The 24,033-nt window shown below is 45.7% G+C and overlaps 2 protein-coding genes across 3 annotated transcripts in view; one reads left to right on the top strand and one right to left on the bottom strand.

The window, feature by feature from the left end:
* Nucleotides 1–24,033, bottom strand: part of KCNIP1 (potassium voltage-gated channel interacting protein 1) — a 383,467-nt gene that overhangs the window by 324,393 nt on the left and 35,041 nt on the right. The gene's annotated exons all lie outside the window — the stretch shown is intronic.
* The window catches only part of KCNMB1 (potassium calcium-activated channel subfamily M regulatory beta subunit 1), a 35,165-nt gene continuing 33,771 nt past the window's right edge, over nucleotides 22,640–24,033 (top strand). The window contains exon 1 of one of the 2 annotated variants that reach the window (XM_016954181.3): nucleotides 22,640–23,031. The gene's annotated coding sequence lies outside the window, so the exon portion shown is untranslated. The remainder of the gene's footprint in view (nucleotides 23,032–24,033) is intronic. The other variant, XM_063811668.1, reaches the window with a different exon arrangement.

Below are 24,033 nucleotides of genomic sequence, written 5' to 3'. Positions count from 1 at the left end.
GAGTCTACTTGCTTCTCCCACAGATGTGCCTGCATGACCTAAAAAAAAAAAGGAAAGCCAAGGAAGGTCATCTGACTGGTGGGGCCACAAGTCAACTAAACTGTATTGGTGGGCTGGGTAGAGGCTCAGCGGTCACACATCCCTGCAACCCACAGTCCGTTTGTTATGCCTCATCTCTCAACCGTTTGTCCTTTCTTTTCATTGGGTCCAACATTTATTCATTCAGCCAGCATGCACCGTCACTTGCTATGGGCAGGCCCTCTGCTAAGCATGGGGGAACTTGTACTGCCAAACACTAGGCCCCAGCCCTCAAAGTGCACCCTTTCTGGAATCTTCCATAACCCCTCCAACCTCTCTCTCTCCATCTACCCTGGGAGCCTTCCTTGACTAACCCAGAGCCCAGACTGCCCCCTCTTCTGACCTCCACTCACCTACTCACTGACTTTTATTTGGCGCTTGGCATTGGTTTATTGACACTGTTACTTATTATCTTCTAAATAAATCTGTGTTTCATCTCTCCAACCAGACTGAAGCTAGGAAAGGGCAGAGACTACATCTTATATTAAGTGTCTGCAACCCTCTCTGCACCTAGAAGATTGTCTGGCACCTTGGAGTTGCTTATTAAATATAGATTTGTTGGGGGATATAATCATGTCTGAATTCTGCTCAAAAAAGAAAAAAAATGTTGATAAAATCCAAATTCCTTAGTGTAGCATTTAAGACCTTTCCTTTAGGATTCCACTAGACATCACCACCTCCAAGAAGCCTTCCAGGTTGACACAGAGCCACTGCCATACACATGTGCACACATGTACACACACAATCTCTCTCTTTCTCTCACTCTCTGTCCCCTGCCTGTCCTCTGTCAGAACATTTGTCTGCACAGTGGATGAGAACTTGGTCTTTGAAGGTACGAACCCCTGGGTTTGAACCATGACTCTGCCACATATTGGCTGTGAGGAAGTCCCCTCATATCTTTGAACCTCAGCTTCCTCATCTGTAAAATGGGCATCATAATGACATTTGCCCCCTAGCGGGGAGAGGAGGTACCATGAAATAAAAGTGAGCAAGTGCTACCAAGGAGCTGTAGCACCTGGCCAGGTCCATGCAAGGCTGCAATCAATTAGCATCGCTTGGATGCAATCATCTTGGCCACATGATATGTCTGGGTGCTCCTTGAGGGCAACATAGAGCTGGCTCTGTTTACCTCTAAACCTCCAGTACCTGGGAGGGTCTGCAACAGGGAAGGTGCTAAAATCACATTCACTGGGTGGGTGACCATCTATATTTACTTTGATAGAAAATCTGACAAATACAATCATCTCTCATCTCAGAATAGCACTGAATTCCACAGGTGGGGCATGGCTAACAGTAAAAGGCAGGACTCTGGAGTTTCACCTGCGTCTGTGTGGGGCCCTGTTCCACCATCCTCCTAGGCATCTTTGTGCACCTACACTGAACCAACCTCACAACTCTTCTGACAGATTCACTGAGATTCATTCAGACACCACTGATTTCTTCCTTTTTATCCTGATCCAAATAATTTATATTTTCCCATTATAATTTAATTTTCTCGCTTCCTCCCAAACCAGAGCACATTGCCCACAGAGACATGGGCCATTGTTTGTATTTATAGCTTCCTTATTAATCCTGCCCTGACCTCTGGTGCAGAGCTCAGCCTGGGGAAACAACTTCAGTTCCCTTTCCACAGGGCCTATTTAAAATGCCTTTCTTTTAATTGGTCCAAAACAGAAGATGAGCTAAAAAAGAAAAAAAAAAAAGCCAGCCTTCCTATTCCATTTCAGGGTGTAAGAACAACATGCAGGTGCCCCTGCACTATGTCTGCGATCCCCTGTGTGGGGGACCCGGTGCACCCATGCTGTGTCTGCAGTACCCTGCATGGGGGACCCAGGTGCACCTGCACTGTGTCTGCGATCTCCTGAGTGGGGGACCTGGTACACCTTCACTGTGTCTGCGATCTCCTGAGTGGGGGACCTGGTACACCTTCACTGTGTCTGCGATCCCCTGTGTGGGGGACCCAGGTGCACCCATGCTATGTCTGCAATCCCCTGAGTGGGGGACCCAGGAGGCCCTGCACTGTGTCTGTGATCCCCTGAGTGGGGGACTCAGGAGGCCCTGCACAGGGCAGGCTGATGAGACGGGATGGCTGGCAGGGGCTCACAGCACTCTGATGGCTTTGCCTAGGATTCCTGATAGTTACACTGGATCTTAGAACAAAATCATATAAAACTGGAAAACACTATGGATTCAGATTTGGCCTTTAGCAAAACAGACACTTAAAAATGCCAGTCAAATGCTAACAGCTAACCTCTTAGATATTTACTACTTGTTTTTGAGTATTTACCAGACTTTAGGCACTGATCTAAGTTCTTTCTGGGTATTAACCCCTTGAATGCTCATGACAACCCAGAGGAGAAATACATTATGTTGCCCATTTTACAGGGAAAGACACTGAGGCACACTGAGGGTATGCAACTCAACCAAATTCCTCAGCTCTTAGCAGCACACAGGGCCAGGCCTCGCCCATGTGAATACTTTGTAGAACTGGCATAAGACACCCTGCTGTCGGTGGAATTCCAGGGACCATGGCTTAGTAGAGTGGCACAGGCTGGGCCCCCCTTGTCATCTTGGCCTGGAGCTCTGGAACGGGCCATAAGCCACACAACCCTACATGGCAATCCTGGTGGCAGGGGTGGATTGGAACCCAGACTGCCTCAAGAGCCTGTGCGTGTCACTACTGCACAACCCTGCCTCTGTGAACTTATTCATGGGGTACTGTTTGTCCCCAAGTTACAAGAGCAAAGCCGTGGGACGGAGAAGTGACTTGACCTTGTTGGCTTGCTGACAGCAACTGGACACGTGAGTTCACACCCACATTGCACACATTGTGACCCCAGATCTAATCCCTGAGGGCAACTTTTTGAGGTCTCAAGACCCTGAAGGCAGGTGGTCCCAGGGGAGTGTCCTGATGGATTTTTGTAAATTATGAACCCACTCCCAGCCAAGGAGGACAGTGGTGACACAGCCAAATTTGAGATTTCAACTTCAGGAGATGGCATGAGGGCAGAGGAATGGCACAGTCTCGAGCATCAGCCAGACCAGTGTTCACATCCCGGATCTGACTCTTAGGTCTGTGTGAGCTCGGGTGCATCAGTGATCAGGCTGAGTCTGGAGATGAACAGTCACTGATTGTTGGGTCCCTAGAATACAGCCTCTCCCCGTACTGCCCCTCCCGCCTCTGCAGGCCTGAGGGTTGCTCACTGGCAAACCCCACCTGCTTGCCCGCTTTGCAGTGCCTGGGGAGTGTGTGCTATTGATGGCACCTTTAGAGACCAGGTGTTCCAGGACTGAAACGTTTCCAGAGCAGCCTGACTTTCCCTCCAGCACCTTCCTTCTTCCTTCAAATACCCACGCAAAAAGACCCACCGCCTGACTGAGCCTTCACTCTGCTGCTCTTTTTCTGTGCATTCTTTTTTCTTTTCAGCTAAGGTTTTTTTGACAAGGGCTGCAGTGACAGCAGAGATAGCGTTCTTCAAGAAGCCAGGGGGTATTTAAAATACAAGTTTTCCTTTATGCCAATAAGAAATACCAAATACCCCAAACCACCACCTTCACTTCACTCAAACTATGCCAATTACTTTCTCTCATCGCCCGAGAAGGATAGGAATGCATTTGGAATTGGACAATTTCCTCTCTGTCTGACACATGGAAAGCAGCTAGGGACAAGTATGCTTCTGCGAGGTGTTTTTCCCCCTCGTAGTTTGGGGTGCAGGATGATTCTGCTCATGCTCTTGGAAATCACAGACACCTGGCTCCTATTAAATTACATGACAATGAGCTCATTCAGTCAGCCCGTGGTGAGAGCAGATTACAGACCAGGATCTGGCTGAGCCATGGAGATTCCCTGAGGATTAACAGCTTGCATTCAAGCAACTGGTCTCCCTCCAATGGCTCTGCTCTATCTAACTGAGGCTCTTACGAGCCAAGAACTCTTCCATAAACAGTTCTCTGCCAGTCAATAATTTGAATCTCCCTCTATCATCTAGTAACCATCTTTTATCTAACAATTCCCTCCTCCAATTAATGCCATCCACTGTTGACTACTGTGGGATCTCAAGATAACATTAACAGGCAAATGACAACAGCTAGCATTTGAGTTTTATCTCGTGAGCTACTCTAAATGGTCCACTCATATTACCTCCCTTAATCTGTTCTAGAAGCTAAAAACTATTATCCTGCCCAGGTTACAGGTGGGAAAATTGAGGCTGAGAGAGATTAAGCTATTTGACTTAAGTCACACAGCAGAGTAAGTTGTGCTTCAACAAAGCCCATGCTTTTTGAGGGACACCCCTATAGCTAAGATGCCACCATAGTTGAAGGTCACTGTCACTATGCCACTGAAGATGAGGTAGTGTTTTGAGCAAACAGTATAATTTACACCCATAAATCCGCTATGACATGTTTGGAACCTGAGCAGGAATGTGACACATTTTCAGATTGGGCACTTGTTCTGTCAATGATGTCCAAGTTTGCCCTGCCCTCAGGAAGCGTGTTGGGTGGTTGGAAGTCAAGACTAGCAAATGTAAAATGATGACAGAAACAACACAAGGCAGATCCTAAAATGTGTTCTGAAATTTATAAATACTGTAGGGCAATGCTTTCCAAAGTGCATTCTATAGAAATGCAGTTCCCTGTAGTATTAATATGTCTTTAAAAAATATTCAACAGTCACAAATATGATAATAGTCTTTGCGTTCAAGGATTGGGATTGTTGGTAAAAATTTCAAACCTCCCTATCTTTACATAGCATTTAAAAAAATTTTTTTGTTACACTTATGGATAGAAGGAAATAAAAGTATCAGCCAAGGCAGACAGTACCCTTACCTTTCTAAATTCCTGCCCGTCCTTAGATCTATAAATGTTTCTCCCATTCCCAGCAGCTGTACCCACCTTAGTTGTGGGAAAGCACCTGCAATCCTTGCCTTTCTTCTTACGCAACATGATGGGGCACAAACCCAGCCCTGGGGTCCTTAACCATGGCACGTGCAGCTTCCCCCGCTAGCAGTAGCATGCTGTCACTCTTAACTCGTCCATGGTTAGCTGGTCCGTGGTGTGGACAGGCAAGGGCTGCTGCCCACCATGTGCACCACAGACCCTAGGCTGTTTCCCAGTGTCAGTTCCTCAAAATCACCCCCAAGGCTCCATGCTGCTCTGAGGACTCCATTAGCTGAGGATTTCATAGGCTGAGTATCTTGCGAGCAAGAGAACAGTATGGACTTCTTGGTCTTGAAAGCTACTGAATGGTGCTGGGTTGAGTCTGAGGAAGCTGATGCCCCCACATCTCTTGGGGTTTTTATTTGGGGTCTCCAGCTTTGGGATCTTCTGTTGACACTCATGGCACAGATTTGGGCCCATGGCCTTGCCTCCTGCCTGGCCTTGGACCTCATGAATGCGGAAGGCCTGGGGTTCTCCAAGCTCTAGGCAGGAAGCAGATTCCTCTCTGTGCAAAGACCCTCCAGGCCTCGGAATGAGGAAGGAGCCTAAGAGGGAGAGGGCGTGAACCTTCTGGGGCCGACATAGGAAGAAGAGAGGGATGCTGATGTGGGAGGAGAAATAAACAGCTTTCCTGGGTATGAGGGCTAGTAAGCTTACTGGCCCCTGCTGAAGGTCTTCCAGGCCATGCTGCCTTGAACAGGCCACTCACCTCTTGTGCCTGAGCCACTTTTTAAATTCAGTAGGTGTAATTATTGCTACCTGCCATTTCTTGTCAAGATCCTTATAATAACCCTGTATGGGTTATTGTGTCCATTTTAGAGATGGAAAAACCAAGGCACAGAGCAGTCAAGTAACTTGGCCACATTTACACGACCAATAATGGGTAGGTGATTTGAGGCTGAGTGTGTTGAACTCCAGAGCCCTTGCCCTCAAATGCTATACACACAAGCTCTCCAGCTTACTCTTCATTTATTTGCTCAAAGGGCCAGTCCTCTTTTAACTTCCAGACCCACGGATCCGTGATTTTCCATAAACGTACCCCCAATCTCTCTCCCACCAACTCACTGCTCGTGGTGATCCCAATTTCCCTTATATTAGAGCCAAATATTTTTAGAAAATCTTCAATGAAGCTTGTTATCTAGGAGGAAAACATAATAACTATAAATGCAATTATCAGTTAGCTGGTGTTTTAGACAAACAAGGAACTGAGGAAGTAAAAGAGGAGACAGATAAGTTTTGAGGAAGTGGAAGAGGTGTCTGGCTGAAATGTCAAGCCCGGAGTAACGGGCAGGGGAGAGGTATTCTAGCCCCTAGTCTCTATCTGGATGTGGGACAAATCTTGGTGTTGCCAATCACACAAGGTTTCCATGAGAATCACATGGAAACATGATTGAGCAGGGGCTGGTAACACAGCTGTGGAAGGGGACTGTGAGAGCCAGCCTGGGATGGGAGCTCGTCTGTGATACCACCTGCTCCCCAGCTCAGGGTGCAGGTGTTACCATCACTGGTCCAGGAGACTCCTCATCCAGTCTCACATGGACAAGAAGATCACAGGGGCCTGAACCAATCGTTATGTACCACAGAACTGACTGTCAGAGAACAACGACCACAGACACTAATACTTTTGCCCAAGGAAGGGTCTGCCCAGTTGTGCTTCATTCCAGCTTCCTGGCATGAGGCACCAGGAAAACAAAATGAATCAAGAGAAGCCAGGAGGCCCTGCAAGGATGCCCGAGTCCAGGCTGCTGCTGAAAATCCCTCTTCTCAGCTGGGCACAACGGCTCAGGCTGATAATCCCAGCACTTTGGGAGGCCAAGGTGAGCAGATCACCTGAGGTCAAGAATTCAAGACCAGACTGGCTAACCTGGCGAAACCCTGTCTCTACTAAAAAATTAAAATATACTAATAATTAACTGGGCATGGTGGTGGTGCCTGCAGTCCCAGCTACTTGGGAGGCTGAGGCAGGAGAATCGCTTGATCCCTGGAGGCGGAGCTTACAGTATGCCGAGATTGCACCACTGCACTCCACCCTGGGCAACAGAGCAAGACTTCATCTCAAAAAAAAAAAGAAAAGAAAATCCCTTTTCTCTCTGTGGCTGGAGGTAAAGCAGCATAATTTTGCAGGGCAATTTGGCATATGTATTATTTAATCCATATTTTTTTCATTTATCAGAATATCAAAAACCATTTATGCCTGGTTGAATCCACTTCTGGGAGTCTATCCCAAGGAAACAATCAAAATTACAGAAATACCTGTCTGCATCAAGATGTTCCGTGCAGCTTTATTTATGTGCTGGAGAACCGGAAGTCATCTTTATGTTTAATAATTGGGAGATGCTTAAGTAAACTGTAGTCTATCTACTATCCAAATAATGTCATGAATCCTTTGTATTAATAAGGAAAAAATCATAATGCGATAATAAATTAAAAATGGAAAGGTAAAAAACTTCACGCAGTCTTGATAGATTGCAAAAATGGCCACAATATTTTGTAGTTCCTCCATCAAGAAATAAACTTTCTTTACCCCACTGAGTCTGGGCTAGCCTCATGATCTGCTTGGACCAATCAAATGCTTGTAAGTGACAGTGCGAGTTTCAAGCTTGGACCTCTAGAGGACTTGCAGCTTCTGCTTCCCCTACTGCTTCTGCATCTTGTCACCATGAGAACAGGCTCGTCTAGCCTGCTGAGAAACACATGGCATAGTCACTAGCCTGTCACCCATGATAGCCAGGCAACCACCTGACACAAGGGAGGCCCCTGGGACCGACTGACTGCAAGTACATGAGTGATCCTAGCTGAGATCAGCCTAGCCCAGCCCAGAAGAACCACTCAGCAGAATCATGAGCATCTGGTGCCACTACATTTTGAGGCTGCTTGTTACACAGCAATGGATAACCAATACACCAGCCTATGATGATAACTATGTACAGAAAAACCATTTACAAAGGGAAAAAAAATCTTGGAAAAACAATTTATAAATGCACATAGTACATTTATTAAATGGTAGAATTATAGATGATTTTTTATTAGTTTCAAATTTTTAAGACTATGCTTAAGCTATTTACACTGATAAATAAATGCACATTTTAAAAACTAAAACCTGAAGCTTAATTTTCCTCTCTGGAGAGCTCTAATTCAAACCTCTCTGGCATGTTTGTGTTCAGAGTTAGGACCTCATTATAATCCCCTGCCTCCTGCCCACAAGAGATGCAGGAGGAGACTTAAGCCATGTGCTCTAGTGCAGGACCAAGACAGTGGTTTCTGGAGGGCGGTCCTCAGCCCCACTCTGCTTCTTCCCCACAGGCTCTGAGGTGGGAAGCTTAAGAGCTGTTTTCTACTACAATATGCAGCTCCCCTCTGTGAATCCCTCTGGTATGCAGTGCAGGTGGCTCCACACCAGGAGTCACTCTTTAATTGCTTCACTGTGTTCAAAGAGCTCCTCAACCAAAGCCGGCGTAGTAGGAGGAATCTGGCATTTGGAGTGTAAAGGCCTGAGCTCAAACTATAGTTCGGTTCTTCCTGGCTTCTGCATTCATTTCTTGGGCACCTGCTATGCATTAGGGCCTGAGCTATGCCTGAACATTCAGAGATAAGCTGACCACGGCTTCCATCCCAGAGGAGCACTTGGCCTTGGGAAGGAGACCTATACACTCAAAAGCCACTGTCCTCCAAAGTTAGGATGGCCACTTCATTTACTCAAACTAGGGCGCATTTGAGAGTAAAAGGAGATGACAGGAGTAAACAGGGCCTTTCCATGGCTGATGGGGACCTGTGGTCATGCTGCCTACAGCCCCATCCCTCTGTATGGGGTCATAGTCAAGATGTACAGTCTAGCACACAAAAGGAATTTAAACAAATTCAGAAGAAAGTCACTGCTTTTCCATAAACACATAAAAGAAGATCATGTTCACAATTTTCAGTTATGTTTCTCGTGTTTTTCCTCTGCTCTTGAATCTTTCCTAACTGAATCTGCTCCAAAATCCCTTACATGTCAAACTAGGAAAACTTTTCTAGGACATCTGGCCCACGTGGAGTTTCTTTCTATCTTTCTGTCACCCGCTCCCTTTCTGGCTCTTATCTCTGGTACCTCTCTGCCTCCTGCCTTTCCAGCTCTAGCTCTCTCTACCCATTCTCCAAAGGGACAAATGAGAGAGGGAGGAGAACTGAGAGCCAAAGTACAATTTGGGAGGTGGTGTAAATCAATCTTACCAATCATGTTCCTGGCACGCATATAGATAAATCATATAGTGGGTTAAATCCAAAGATGGAACAGGCGTACATGAACGAGGGGCACCTAATTCAGCACCCCTTAATAAATAATAATTGAACTGTGACTTAAATGCTCTGTGACAGTGAAATCACCTAACTTTCCTGAGCCTCAAAGTTCTCTTCTGAAAAATGAGTGAAATAATGAATTACATGAATGAAGAATAAGTAAATGAATGACACTATGGCAGCCGTGGCCAGCTGACCAACAAGGTGTGGTGCTTTCCCCCTACCTCCATCCCAAGAGTGTGATACTCATGCTGAGAAGCCACTGAGCCTTCAGGGGCTACATTTCCCAGACTCCCTTGCAGCTGGGCAGACCACATGACTAGTCCTCACCAATGGGATGTAAGGATCAGTAACGTATGTCACTTCCAGGCCAATGTGTCTGTGTATCAGATGTTCAATGATTCACGTGCTCTCTCTGCCTCTCCTGCTCCGAGTCTACCTGCTGGATAACTCCAGGGGGACCTCAAGGCCACAGGATGGTGCAGCCACAGATGGAAGAAGCCTGGTTCCCCCAGCAACCACCTAGAGGACAGCCTCCCAAGCAGGAACATCCATATTGGACTTCCCACGAGTTCAAAATGCCCTGTTATTGTATAATACCATTAAAACCTTGGGTTGGTTGCAGCAGTTAGTCCATCGTGGCTAATTCACCTCCCTCTCAGAGTTGTTATATAGATTGAATAAGATGAGTATAGTGACTTGAATGGTGTCCCCCCAAAAGATATGTCCATGTCCAAATTTCTGGTACCTTGAATATGATCTTATTAGGAAAAAAAAGAGTCTTTGTAGACATTATTAAACAAAGGATCTTGAGCTCTTCTTTGATTACCTGGGTGGGCCCTAAATCCAACAGTAAGTATCTTTATCAGAGACAGGAGAGAAGAAGCCACTGACAGAGCAGGAGAAGGCCACATGAAGACAGAGGCAGAGCCTGGAGTGCTGCAGCCACAAGCCAAGGAGTGCCTGCCACTACCAGAAGCTGGAAAAGGCAAGGAAGGATTTTCCCCTTAGAGCCTTTGGAGGGAGCACGGGCCTGCTGACAGCTTGATTTTGAACTTCTGGACTCCAGAGCTGTGAGGAAATACATTTCTGTTGCTTTAAACCACCCACCCAGTTTGTAGTGATTTGTGTCACAGCAATTCTATGAAAGTACCGTAGGGAGCCATGTGCCAGGCCTAGTGCAGGGCCTGGCATGAAGAAGGCACTCAGTAAATTATGAGGGATTTTTTTTTTTTTTTTTTTGACAGAGTCTCAACGTCACTCAAGCTAAAGTGCAGTGGCGAAATCACGGCTTACTGCAGCCTTGACTTCCTGGGCTCAAGCCATCCTCCCACCTCAGCCTCTCAAGTAGCTGGGACCACAGGCATGCGCCACCATGCCTGGCTCATTAAAAGAAATTGTAGAGATGGGGTCTCACTATGTTGCGCAGGCTGGTCTAGAACTCCTGGGCTCAAGCAATCTTCTCGTCTTGGCTTCCCAAACTGCTGGGATTATAGACATGAGCCACCGTGCCCAGATTAAATGCTGATTTTTAAAAAATCAGTCCTTTTATGCTCCTTCACTTCCCTCCTTAGAGACAGAGTCTTCTGGGAGATGGTGCTCCGCTGAGAACTCCCAGAGAAGATTCTAGTGAAGTTCATAATAATATTCACTCTGAGTGTAAATGTAGACCTTGAGCTTTGCAGGAGCAATCTTATTATTTATGGATTACAGACATACATTTTCATTAATGTGTAACAAAAGGGGATTAAAAAGCCTCTCTCTGCAGTGTGTCTTTGTAAATGCCCACAGGAAGTAGCTCCTGGGACTGCCAGCCCTGTAGGCAGCTGAAGAATCTGTCTCAGGCACAAGGTCCTGGCTCAGAGAGAGTCTCTGGCTCAGGATTAGCAAGGCGTGTTAGGAGGGCTATTCTGAGTCCCACCCCAGGCTGAGGTCCAAGGATGGTAGGGGAGCCCTCTTCAGAGCTGCCTGAGTCAGGCTATGATGGAGGGAACAGGGAAACTTAAGGCTCCAGAGATACCTATCCAATATCACTAGTTACATGTGGCTATTTCCATTTACATTAATTAAGGTTAAAAGTTTAGTTCTCCACTTACACTGTTCACATTTAAGTGCTCAACAGCCATAGGTAGCTAGTGGCTATTGTATCGAATGGCTTAAAGTTATAGAACATTTCCACCACCACAGCAAGTTCTATTTGGACCACACTGCTCAGACAAGAAGGAATGGGGGTTTCGGCTCTAAGGTACTAACATCATGACCTTGGACAAGAAATGCTGTGTTTCCACCTCAGTGTCCCCATCTATAAAATTAGGATAACCACAGTAACCACTTCAAAGGGTCAGGATCAAATGAGATACTGCAGTTCAAGTACTTAGCACAGTTCTTGGCACATGTTGGTGATCAGTAATTGAGAGTTCTCACTGGTGGAGAAATATTCTACAAAGAGGAATGATATGGCTAGGCTCTGTGTCCCCACCCAAATCTCATCTTGAATTGTAATACCCAGGTGTTGAGGGAGGGACCTGGTGGGGGGTGATTGGATCATGGGGGAGGTCTCCCCCATGCTGTTCTCATGATAGTAAGGGAGTTCTCATGAGATCTGATGGTCTTATAAATGGTAATTTCCCCTGGGCTTCTCTCTCTTTTTCCTGCCACCTTGTGAAGAGGTGCCTGCTTCCCCTTCTCCTTCCTCCGTGATTGTAAGTTTCCTGAGGCCTCCCTAGCCATGCAGAACTGTGAGTCAATTAAACCTCTGGTGCTTATAAATTACCCAGTCTTGGGTAGTATCTTTATAGCAGTGTGAAAACAGACTAATACAAGGAATAAGGCAAGAATATGGCATAGGAGTCAGGAAGCATGGACTCCTGGCTGGGTTCTGGCACTCCCGAGAGGCTGTCGAGACAGGCCTGAATTCCAATCCCTGGTCTAACAAAGCTATGTGGCTTTGGGCAAATCACTGCACCTGTCTGAGCTCACATGGCTCACCAACAGAACAGAGGTATGTATTTTATCAGATCCTATGCTTCCAGAAAAAGAGAAGAGGCAGAGGCTTTTAATGGCTAATATTCTTTGGCTCTGATCATGCTTTTAGGAACCTGTTGGAAGGAAATAATCAGAGAGGTGAGCAAAGACGACATGAACAGATCATCACTGGAGAGTAGTTTATAATAGCAAAACCTGGAAAATAGCTTAAATGTCTCAGAATAGGAAATAGTAAAACATTTTATGACATATCTATATGATGGACTATTATAGGGCCATGAAGTAGTAGTATTTTGAAAAGCAATATTACATAAATGGGGAAAGTGTTTCTATTTAAAATAAGAACACATTTTAAATTGTATAGTATATTCCTAAGTTTGTTTTTAGAAAGGATTTGTATCAATCTTTAGAACATAATCCACTAATATTTTGACTGTGGTTTCCTCAGGATATTGAATCTTGATTGATTTTTATTTTCCCCCTTTTTTACTTTTCTGTATTATCAAGTTCTCTATGACTTACCTCTATTACTTTGTAAATAGAAAACATTACTCAAGGACAAAGTGATCATGTAGGCCTGTTATAGAAACCCCTGTTTACCAGGCCTCTGGTTTAATAAAATGCGACTAGAGTGACTCCATATTGAAGTGAGCAGGCAGGCATTCACAAAGCATGTTTAAGGTTAATGCTAATGGTCTGAAAATAGCCAAATTCTAAGCTGACCACCACTTATAATTATGTAATATTTATGGCCATACAGAGCATCTCCCACCAAGCCTGTACAATGTCCGGAAATCTTAAGGGTACAGCCAATTTTACTTAAAGATAACATCGGTTAGCAGCCTTAGGGTAAAAGATTCATGGTCATTGATAACACCAATAGCCCTTACCTTTGGTAAGCACATCTACACATTCCAAGTGTAGAGCTCCTTCTAATTTCTTGCAAGTAGACACGCTCACAAAGGATGGCATGCTCCTCCTGCTGAGGATGCCTTACTCTGTAACAAAGTAGTTTCCAATAAACTTGCTTCTTTCACTGTCCTCTGTGACTCTCCTTGAATTATTTCCTGCGTGAGATCCAAGAATCCACTCTAGGTGTCTGGATCAGGACCCTCTTTTCCAGCAACAAGCCTAGATGACCTCTAAGGGCCCTTAGAGGGCTGACATTCTATGGCTCAGCAAAGAAAGTTTACAGAATAACCTGTTTATAATCTCAAAACCCCCTGCCCATGCTGAGAGGCTGGGAGGGATTGGGGTGGGGCATTCAGCCCCTGGAGCCGGTCCTGACCTGAACCACTTAGAGCAGCTGATGAAGATTGGGCCTCTGAATCTTGCCAGAGAAAAAGGACAGTTAGAATGGTCTAAAACAGGGGCTTCTTATTTATTCCTGATCACAATTTGGGACAAATAAAATATTTCACTTCCAATGAACATATAAAGGACTGTACAATCTTGCTAGTAATCTAAAGAAAGCAAATTTAAAAACAGATGAAAGAGTTTTCACCTAGCCAAAAGACACATATTTCCAAATTTAAGAGTGTTAAGAATTGGTGATTATGTGTGAAATTAACCAGTCTCCTCTACCAGCTGTGAGTACAAGAATTGGTATCGGTATTCTGGTAAAATGTGTGAAATATATACCAAAATCTTAAAAATGTAGAAACCTTTTGCCCTAGAATTTTGGCTTGGAGGTCCAGTCTTTATTCTAGGGAAATAACAAAAAGTGTGCAAACATTCGTAAACCAAAAATAAAATTTTAAGGTCCTCCCAACCATCTGAATGGATCCCTTCTCTCACCAGGGCATTCCAAAAGTAACCTGAAAAACTGGTTCAGGTCATGATGGAAAGAAGGGTCCAGATATGCCTCATTATGCCCTCCTCCCTTTTGGATTTCAGGAAAAGCTGACCAGCATTTAACGTCAACACAAACCTTAAGTCTGATAAGAAACATCTACAATCTATTCTCTCTGAAGCCTGCTTCCTGGAGGCTTCATCTGCATCATAAAACTTCAGTCTCCACAACCTCTTATTATAACCCCAACATCCCTTTCTATAGATGATAACTCTTTCAACCAATTGCCAATCAGAAAATGTTTAAATCTACCTATAACCTGGCAGCCCCCTCTTCAAGTTGTCCCACCTTTCTGGACTGAACCAATGCATCTCTTAAATGTATTTGATTGATGTCTCCCAAAAATGTATAAAACCAAGCTGTGCCCTGACCACCTTGGGCACATATTCTCAAGATCTCCTGAGGGCTGCATCATGGGCCATTGGTCACTCATATTTGGCTTAGAATAAATATCTTCAAATATTTTACAGAGTTTGACTCTTTTCATCAACCTATTTTATGCAAAGAATATTTAATGAGGCACTGTTTATGGAACCTGAGTTTCCTGAGCTCTTACCAGCCTGGGGCTCCAAATTAGCCACATAAAATTTGACTTACAAATGTTTAGAGTCCCTACCTACATATCTTTCAGACCCCTACAAATATTTCTGGGGGATTTGCAGGGAGTCCCCATGTGCTCAAGCCCTCTTTTTTTGCTCTTACCTAGTTTTCCTGTCCCAAAGCCACATACACAGGGAGATGGACTGATATCTATGTAAGCCCCTCCTGACCCCTCCTCACTCTTTAGCTGGCTCTGCCCTGGAAACTGATCACTGGGGACTGCAGCAACAAGCTCTTTGTCTGTCTACCAGTTGGATTCAACCAAAGGAGATCAGGTGTCTGCAGAAGGGTCTGTACGCCAAAAATAGAATGCTAAGCCGCTTGATTGACTGAATGGATCCCACCTCTTGGCCAAGGGGATTTCAAAGAAACCTGAAAAACTAGTTCAGGCCATAATGGGGAGGGGATGTTGGACATGCCTCTTAATAAAATACCTTCCTCCCTTTGGTATTCAGGCACAACTTACCAGTATTAACATTAAAACAGAGGTCTTAAGATGCCAAACAGACTCTTTGTAGTAATAAATACCAAATTCCAACCTGACTGTAGTATAGCATCACATGACAGATAGCAGGCTCTGAAAGAAACAAGTATTTTACCCCAAACTATATTTATTTGACATATTTCGAAATAGCCCTGCGAAGTTGTCATTTGTGGGGAAAATCTATATTCTGCAGAGAATCCCCTTCCCTTTCTAAGTCTTTTTCTCATCCCAGAGAGATTTAACTCAGAGTCTAATCAGACCTTCTAAGGTCTGGTAAGAGACATTTATCATTTATTCTTTCTGAAGCCTGCTACCTGGAGGCTTCATCTATATAATAATAACCTTAGTTTCCACAACCCCCCTTCGTGGTTCTTTCTGTTGACTTCAACTCTTTAGGGAAAACTTAATTATCTCAACCAATTGCTATTCAGGAAATCTTTGAATCCACCAGGAAATCTTTGAATCCATCCCCATTTGAGATGTCCTGCCTTTCTGGGCTGAACCAATGTAAATCTTACGTGTATTCATTGATGTCTGCCTGTAGCTTCTGTCTCCTTAACATTTATAAAATCAAGCTGTAATTCAACCACCATGGACACATGTTCTCAGAACTTTTTGAAGCCTTGTCACAGGTCATGGTCCTCACATTTGACTCGGAACAAATCTCTTCAAATAATTTTCAGAGTTTGACTTTTTCATCAACACATTCCAGGAGAGTGAGCACAGCAGTCCATTCCCCAGTTCCTTCTCTGAGGGTCTCCCCAGGCTTGGAGCATCCCCTCTCAAGAAGATTCTCCTGCTGATCCTGGACATAGCTCCCTTCCCTCAGCCCTCAACCAACACTGCGAGCCCCTAGGTCACTATTCCCTGTGGTTTCCTATAACCTGTCCACACCTTCGTTCCTAATAGCTCCTCAGGTTTCCCAGTTGAAGTGTATCCTCTAAAGTGGTGTGCTGGCAAGCCAGCTCTCCAAAAAGACAAAAGCCCTGATGTGTATTGTTTGTAGATTTCCACAGTATAGCTACTCCCATCACTGTGGTGGATTTTCAGCTCCTGATGGTTGAACACTTGGCTTGCAAAGGCTCTCACGGTGCCAGTGTGAGCCAGCTGCAGCACAGCTAGGGACACTGATTCACACAGGAGTCTACCTTTGCTGCAGCTATTTTAGATGATAATGATGGCCATTATCTATCAGGGCCACTGCTCAAGGCCACAGCTAAGCAGAAGTGGAAACACCCTCTTCGTAGGTCCCAAAGTGGCATTTCTTGTGTTCTGAGTCCCACAAGCCCTAACAATAGCTTTCTCTCTCTTGCTCTCTCTCACTCACTAAGGCTCAAATCAGGCCTGGGACAGGGTTGAGCAATTGCCAACCCGTCACCATCTCCCACTTCTATGATGTTGCCATCTCTATCCACCTGTTCTGGTCCCCAAACTTTGTGCTTATAGATACAGTCTCCCTTATACCTGTCCATTCATGAAAAATGACATCTGGGCATGGGTGTGGTTCAGGGGTAGAGAATAAAACAGGTCTGCCGATAGCAGAGGCGGACTCTGCCTTCCGCTAAACACAAACAAGCATGCAGGGAAGCAAGTACCCTTCCTAAATATCTGACAACATGGCTTTGATGAAATCTATCCCGACTTAGCCATAACATAGAAAACTGTATAGCCTTTCTAGAAAAATGTTTTTGAAATGCTCAGCATCACTAATCATCAGAGAAATGCAAATTAAACCACAATGAGATATCATCTCGTACCAGTCAGAATAGCTATTACTAAAAAGTAAAAAAATAACAGATGCTGGCAAGGCTGCAGAGAAAAGGGAATGCTTTTACACTGTTGGTGGAAATATAAATTAATTTAGCCCCTGTGGAAAGCACTTTGGAGATTTCTTAAATAACTAAAAATAGAACCATCATTTGACCCAGCAATGCCACTACTGGATGCATACACAAAGGAAAATAAAGTATTCTACCATAAAGAGACCTGCACTTGTACATTTATTGCAGCACTATTCACAATAGCAAAGGTGTGGAAACAACCTTGGTGCCCAACAACAGCAGATTAGATAAAGACAGTGTGCTACGTATACACCTTGGAATATTACACAGCCATAAAAAAGGATGAAATCATGTCCTTTACAGCAAGATGGATACAGCTGGAGGCCATTATGCTAAGCAAATTAATGCGGAAACAGAAAACCAAATATCACATGTTCTTACTTCTAAGTGGGAGCTAATCCCCGGGTAGACACAGACATAAAGACAGGAATAATAGACATTGGGGACTCCGAAAGGAAGGAGGGAGTGGGGCAAAGGCTGAAAATCTTCTTGTTGGGGACTATGTTCACTCTATCAGTGATGGGATCAATAGAAGCTCAAACGTCAGCATCACGCATTACTCCCTCACAACAAACCTGCACGTGTATCCCCCGAATCTATAATTAAAATTCAAGAAAGAAAAATGTTTTATGTACAACTATGAAACTATAATATATCAATTTAAAGAAGAAAAATGTTTCATGGCATGGGAAAATGATTATAATATTCTGTTATGTAAAAAAGCGAGAGATTTTTTCCCCAAAAACCAAAGCATGATGACAACAAAACCGCAAGGTCTTTGTTTATTCCTCCCGGCGCTAGAGATGCGGCAGTGAATAAGAACGGTTCCAGTCCCTGATTTTAGACAGCTTACCCTTGGGGTGGGAGACATGTTAATGGAGGATGCACATGAATAAATGTTAAATTACAGGCGGAGGAAGCGTTCTGCAGAAGAGGCATGCGGTGCTCCCAGCATGCGGAACCAGAGCTTCCGCCTGGCCCAGGAGGCACGGAGAGTGGCTAAGGGGCTGGGGGCGAGGGAAGGCCCCAGCGGGGAGTCCTGTGGAAGAGGAAGAGCTGGCCAGGAGGCAAGGACAGAGGAGACATGTGCCGTGGAAGGAGAGGGCACATGCTTCCTTTATGTGTGTTGAAAAGGCCACCACCACTCTTACAGCAACTCTCTCTGAGCAGTGAGGCTAACACTGTACCTCGTCTTCTCCCTGCACTTCTACATCATGCCACTTTCCCACAGAGCTGGGATGATTTGCACTAAGGAAAAAGCATTTTTTTAAAAAAACCAACCTTACCACACAGACAGACAGCAGGGCTGTTTATTTATTTATGCTCCTCTTTGTCTCAAAGAGGATTTTCAAGGTGCTTACAATTATGTTAACAGCATGGCAGGATAAAGGAAGAAAAATCAGGCCAAGGGAAAATATGGTGAAAAGAGTCAGAGGAAAAAGGAGTGAGTATCACCCTACACAGCAGGGAACAACCTTACCGTGTTTTTTGTCGTGTCTTGTTGTGTGCCCATTTAATTGTAATATTGGCATTTACTTTTGCTGTTGTTATACTTTGTCATCTCAACTCTACTAAAAAACCTCCCACCGTTATTTCCTCTGCCTTTTATTACTGTCTCTCATTTAAAACACATCTTTCACTTTCTGTTCTGTATTTTTGTAGTTGAGGAAATCTGGCATCGCTTTTCTGCAGTGAAGGGACCGTGTCTGAGTCGCCTCGGCACAGTGGTGTATCCAGAGCCTCTGCATAGCAAGTGCTGAGATGTCTGTGAACGCACAGCTTCGCTAGGACTGAGAGTGACTAACACCCATTCCTGCAGCACTCAGAGAGGCACACACAGGGGCTCAAGACTCAGTTGCCAATTTGATTTATGGGACTTATTATCCCAAGTGTCAGCAGAGAGGAGATATTGATTCAGAAAGACTTAAATAAACAAGCAGGTGCATAATCCAGAGAGGGGTACAGACTGAGCTGAGGGTGTCTAGAAAGCAGTGGAAGCAGACATCATGGAGAAACCTGGGGTCTCTTGAAAACTGCTCCCAAGGGAGTCATGGGGTGACAGAGTGGCAGGGACGGGCTGTGGAGTCAGCGGGCACAGGTGCACTCCAGGCTCCATCACATCACACCCTAGGGGCGTGACCTTGGGAAAATCACTTTGCCTTGTGCTTTTACAGAAAGAACAAGGCCTTTTGTGGGGGATTGTGGAGAGGAATGTCCATGTGTATGTGTATGTATATGTATTGCATATCTATGTGGTCATTCCCTGGTACATAGTAGGTGCTTCATAAACAAAAATACCCTTCCATATCACTGCCCTTCTATTCCATTTGTGCCATAGTGTGTGACCTAAGAGTAGATAAAGCACTTTTTTTGTTTGTTTGTTTTGGTTTAGACGGAGTCTCACTCTGTCGCCCAGGCTGGAGTACACTGGCTCAATCTCAGCTCACTGCAACCTCCGCCTCCTGGATTCAAGTGATTTTCATGCCTCGGCTTCCCAGAATAGCTGGGATTATAGGCACCTGCCATCGTGCCCAGCTAATTTTTGTATTTTTAGTAGAAACGGGGTTTCACCATGTTGGCCAGGCTGGTCTTGAACTACTGGCCTCAAATGAACCGCCTGCCTTGGTCTCGAAAAGTGCTAGGATTACAGGCATGAGCCACCATGCCCTACCTAGATAAAGCATTTCTAAACTCTCCTGTAACACTCCATATAGCAATCTCAGGTGTTTTAATTCTCACTGGTTTAATCCTACCACTATCACCATCACCAGCAACTGTAACAGTCCCCCTTTGAAATCACTTGCAAGTGTGTTCCAGTTACTATGACTGCATAACAAATTACCCCAAAACGCAGGGGCATGAAACATTGGTTTTTTTCTTCTCATGGATTTTGTGGCTCTGGAATTCAGAGAGAGCACAAAGCAGGTGGGCTGTCTCTGCTCCACATTCTCTGAGGCCTCAGCTGGGAGGCTGGCAGGCTGGGGGCTGGAACTGTCTGCAGGCTTGTTCTCTCCCATGCCCGGTGAGAGATGCTAGCTGTTGGCTGAGATCTGAGCTGAGGCTGTCAGCTGGAGCACGGGGCCTCGGCTTCCTACAACATGGTGGCTGGTTCCCAGGTACATGTCCCGAGAGCGTGTTGGGGGAACTCGAGCCCCCGTCTATGACTTAGCCTTGAACATCGTGCTGTGTCCTTCTACCATATTCTACTATTGAGGCCCTTACGAAGCTCCACCCAGGGTGAAGGGGAAGAGACATCAATGCCCCTCTTGATGGTGGAGTGTTGATGTCACACTGTGAAAAGGGCACATGGAATGGGAAGTATTTGGTGTGACCATCTTTGGAAAGGACAATCTCCATACTATGTGTCAGGTAGCTTAGGTGATCTCTCATTCCTCAAAAACACTGAGGGGCTAGGTATAATTATCTCTATTTTAGAGACAGACAAACTGAAGCTTAGAGAGGCAAAGTAACTTGCTTGGGCAATTTATTTCACCTCTCTGAGGCTCAGTTACTCCCTCTATCAAATGGGTAGAAAAATCTCCACCTCAGTGGTCTATTGTGAGCCTATTGTTTTATACCTTAAGAAGCTGTTGGAAGAGTCAGAGAAGATATTTTGTGATCTCTGACACCCCGTACTAATGCAAACCGTCAATATTTATTGTTGCAGCATTGTTATTTTCTTGCCCTCCACCTGTAGCCATCTGTCACACACAACCCCGCAGCCAGCAAAGGACCTGGGTTTTCACCCACAAACCCTCGAGGACAGGGCTTGTCAATGCCTTTTGGTTGTGGCTCATTTAGGGGCAGCAGAAGACCGCACAGCCCCCCTTCCCTGTTTGTTCCCACCTTCCCTTGGGAAGAATGCTAAAGTTTGTTTATGAATTCCAAATAATATGTAGCCCTTAATAACTTATTCAGAGTATTACGAGCAAGGAGCCCTTCGGTTATACTCATAAATGGCAGCCTGTTGCACTGTGTATCTCTCCCCCAGGGAAGCAGGAGGGGGGCCTGGCATTTCTGGATTAGCCCCAGGAGGACTTTTCCTGCTTCTGAGTGGACAGAGGATCATCCTTGGAAAATTGCTCTTCTCAGATTGAATTCCAGATCCTACATCCCTCTGTCAATCTGCCTGGAAGGTCTGAAGCTGGTCTTAGACCCTCTGGTGCTATGGTGCCCATTAAACAGACACTGTAGTCTCCTGTTAATAAGATTCAATTAGGAAAGGGGTGGAGAAGGGCACTCACCGCCTGAGAGTGTGTCAGGGAGGCCTGAGTGGCTGCCTTCATTTCGCACCTGCTGGAGGCAGGAGGGAGGAAGGTGGTGAGCTCGCTCAGCAGGGAAGGCCAGGCTGCACCCACCTCCCTGGGGGCTGGGGAAACTCAGGGTGACCTCCAGAGCCTCAGGTGGCAGCTTACTGTATGATTGAGGTGATTTTTAATGTCTCAGAGCAGCCCCAGGGTCAGCAGAGACAGACCGAGCTGTGCCATCTGGAAGGGCCAGCTTCGAATCTAGTTCTGGCCCCTAGGGCTGCACCAGTGACTTCAAGCCTCCAAGTCTCAGTTTCAGGTTCTTTGATTCTTGGGTCAAGTGAAGGGTGGAGATAAGCTGCCTTCTACCATCACGCCTGATACTTAGGAAAGCCCCAATATCTGGGATTGTTTTTGTTGTTCTGTTGAATATATATATATATATATATATATATATATATATATTTTTTTTTTTTTTTTTTTTTTTGAGACGGGGTCTCGCTCTGTTCAGGCTAGAGTGCAGTGGCACAATCTTGACTCACTGCAACCTCCGCCTCCCAGGTTCAAGCGATTCTCCTGCCTCAGCCTCCCAAGTAGCTGGGACCACAGGCATGCACCACTATGCCCGGCTAATTTTTGTATTTTTAGTAGAGATGGGGTTTCGCCATGTTGCCCAGGCTGGTCTCAAACTCCTGGGCTTGAGCAATCCATCTACCTTGGCATCCCAAAGTGCTGGGATTATGGGCGTGGGCCACTGTGCCTGCCCTTTGTTGTTGATTTTTAATCCTTACTTCCACTTTACAGATGAAGAAGCAGAGATCTAAAAGCATGTTTTTTGCCTGCAAATGCTGACATTCACTTGTCTTATTGCTAGGAAGAAATCTCTGTACTTTCGCGGTCTCTGGGAGGGCCCCTGGTGAGCAGACTGTCCCTGGACCTGGTTGGAAGCAGTCGTGGAGCTCTCACTACTCCCAGCTTCAGCTCAGTTGGTCCTTAAAAAGTCAGTTCTCTCCCCTCGTCATAAATCCCCACCGTCTCTAACTCCCATCACTACCCTAAAGCAAAGTAGGTTTTAAAAATGCCAGTAACACAAGTGAGAAAACTGAGGTCCTTTAACGATAAGTTTGGGAGTAAAACAAAAAACAAAAAAGGAAACTGAGGCCCAGAGAGGTGCCATAACTTGGTCAGGGTCACACAGCACGTAAGTGCCAAAGGCAGGGAGCTGTAGCTGCTCCAGCGTGGATATGCCAGGGACTGGTGACAAGCCCAACCCCTCCAGCCCAACTCCACCCTTCCTCATGCCAACAAAAGGAGAATCATTTCCTATTTCTGGCAACTTTGCCAGCCCACAGAGACAGAGAGAAGAAGAAATATTTCCAAATATACCAGGCTGATCTTTCGTAGTTTCTCAGTCTTGCTGTCTGTTGTCGTTTGAAATCTGTTTCCCACGAGACTCTGGGAAGATGGAGGTGCAGGGCTTGGGTAACAGCTGCCTTCCTCAGGGCTGGGTACCTGCTCTCCGAGTCTGTGTCTCCAGGCTGTGTGCTCAGACTTGACCATGTTTGGGCATGGAGGCTTGCCCCAGATGGGGACCAAAAGCTGCTTCCCTGGAGACGGGCGGGGAGGCCAAACTTCCTGCTGAAGCTCTGTGGCCTCTTTTGGGGCGGGGGCTGGGGTCCAGGCAGAAAGAAACCGTCTGCTGCTGAAGACCCACAGGGCGCCGGGAAGACTGTGAGTACCGGGTCTGAAAGCACTTGGGAAGTGATTTCCCTGAAGACCGGGCTGGAGGGAGACTGGGGAAAGCAGCCTGCCACGGGGCAGGGAGGGAGGCAGGCAGGAGGACTCCCTTCCTCTCGGGGCTGTCCTTCTGGATGGAGGGCCCGTGGTCTGGTGGCCAGTGGGGAGGGTGGCACAGTGGCCAGGTTACTCTGGTAGTAAGCGCCCTGGCCCTCTAGGTCCCAGTTCTCAGAGTGGCCAGAAGGCTGCAGCCTGGAGATTAACACCAATGCTGGCACTTGTCACCGGTAGAGAGGTGGGACAAAAATAGATTCATCAAGAGGGGTCCAGACTTCTGCTCCAAACTTTCAGGGTTTCCTTCGTTAGTAGTAATAGCTAATATTTACTGAGGGCTGATGTAGGGCTAGGTGCTATGATACATGTCTGATACTCAATACGGCATTTGATCTTTAGCTGAACTCTCTGAGGCAGGTACCAGGGTTCTCATTTCACAGTCATATGGTTGCTAAGTGTAAGTGGCAAAGCCAGGATTTGATTCCATGTCTGAGGACCTCAGAATCGCCCTGTCCACACCCCACCAAACTGTTCAACAATGTACTCTATTCCTTGTCCTTCTAAGGAAAAGGATGTCGACCCAGCTATCAGGTCACCCAGGACACTCCAAAGTCCTGCCTTCCTTTGTCCTTCTCCATCTTCTCTGAATCTATCCCAGATCTCAAGTGACCTTTCTAAATGGGAAGATATATCCTGGAACTTCAGAGATATTTAGAAACGCTCAAAACTGGGAAGTTCTTCTTACAGTCTAACTGAAATCCCTCCTATGATAGCTGAAACCCACTTCTTCCTTTTCTTTCTGTCCCTTGGGGGATATTGACAGTTCCCATCCTTCCTCCCGCCAAAGGTTCTCCCTTTGGATGCTGAATACTAACTTCTTGCTGAAGTCATATCTACACTGAACCCCACGCATGGTCTTAGGAGGATTTATCATGACTCTAT

Source organism: Pan troglodytes, chromosome 4, assembly GCF_028858775.2.
Source record: "Pan troglodytes isolate AG18354 chromosome 4, NHGRI_mPanTro3-v2.0_pri, whole genome shotgun sequence".
In the NCBI taxonomy this organism is placed as follows: domain Eukaryota; kingdom Metazoa; phylum Chordata; class Mammalia; order Primates; family Hominidae; genus Pan; species Pan troglodytes.
Note: the sequence above shows the minus strand (reverse complement) of the source record. Positions and strands in the feature narration are given on the sequence as shown.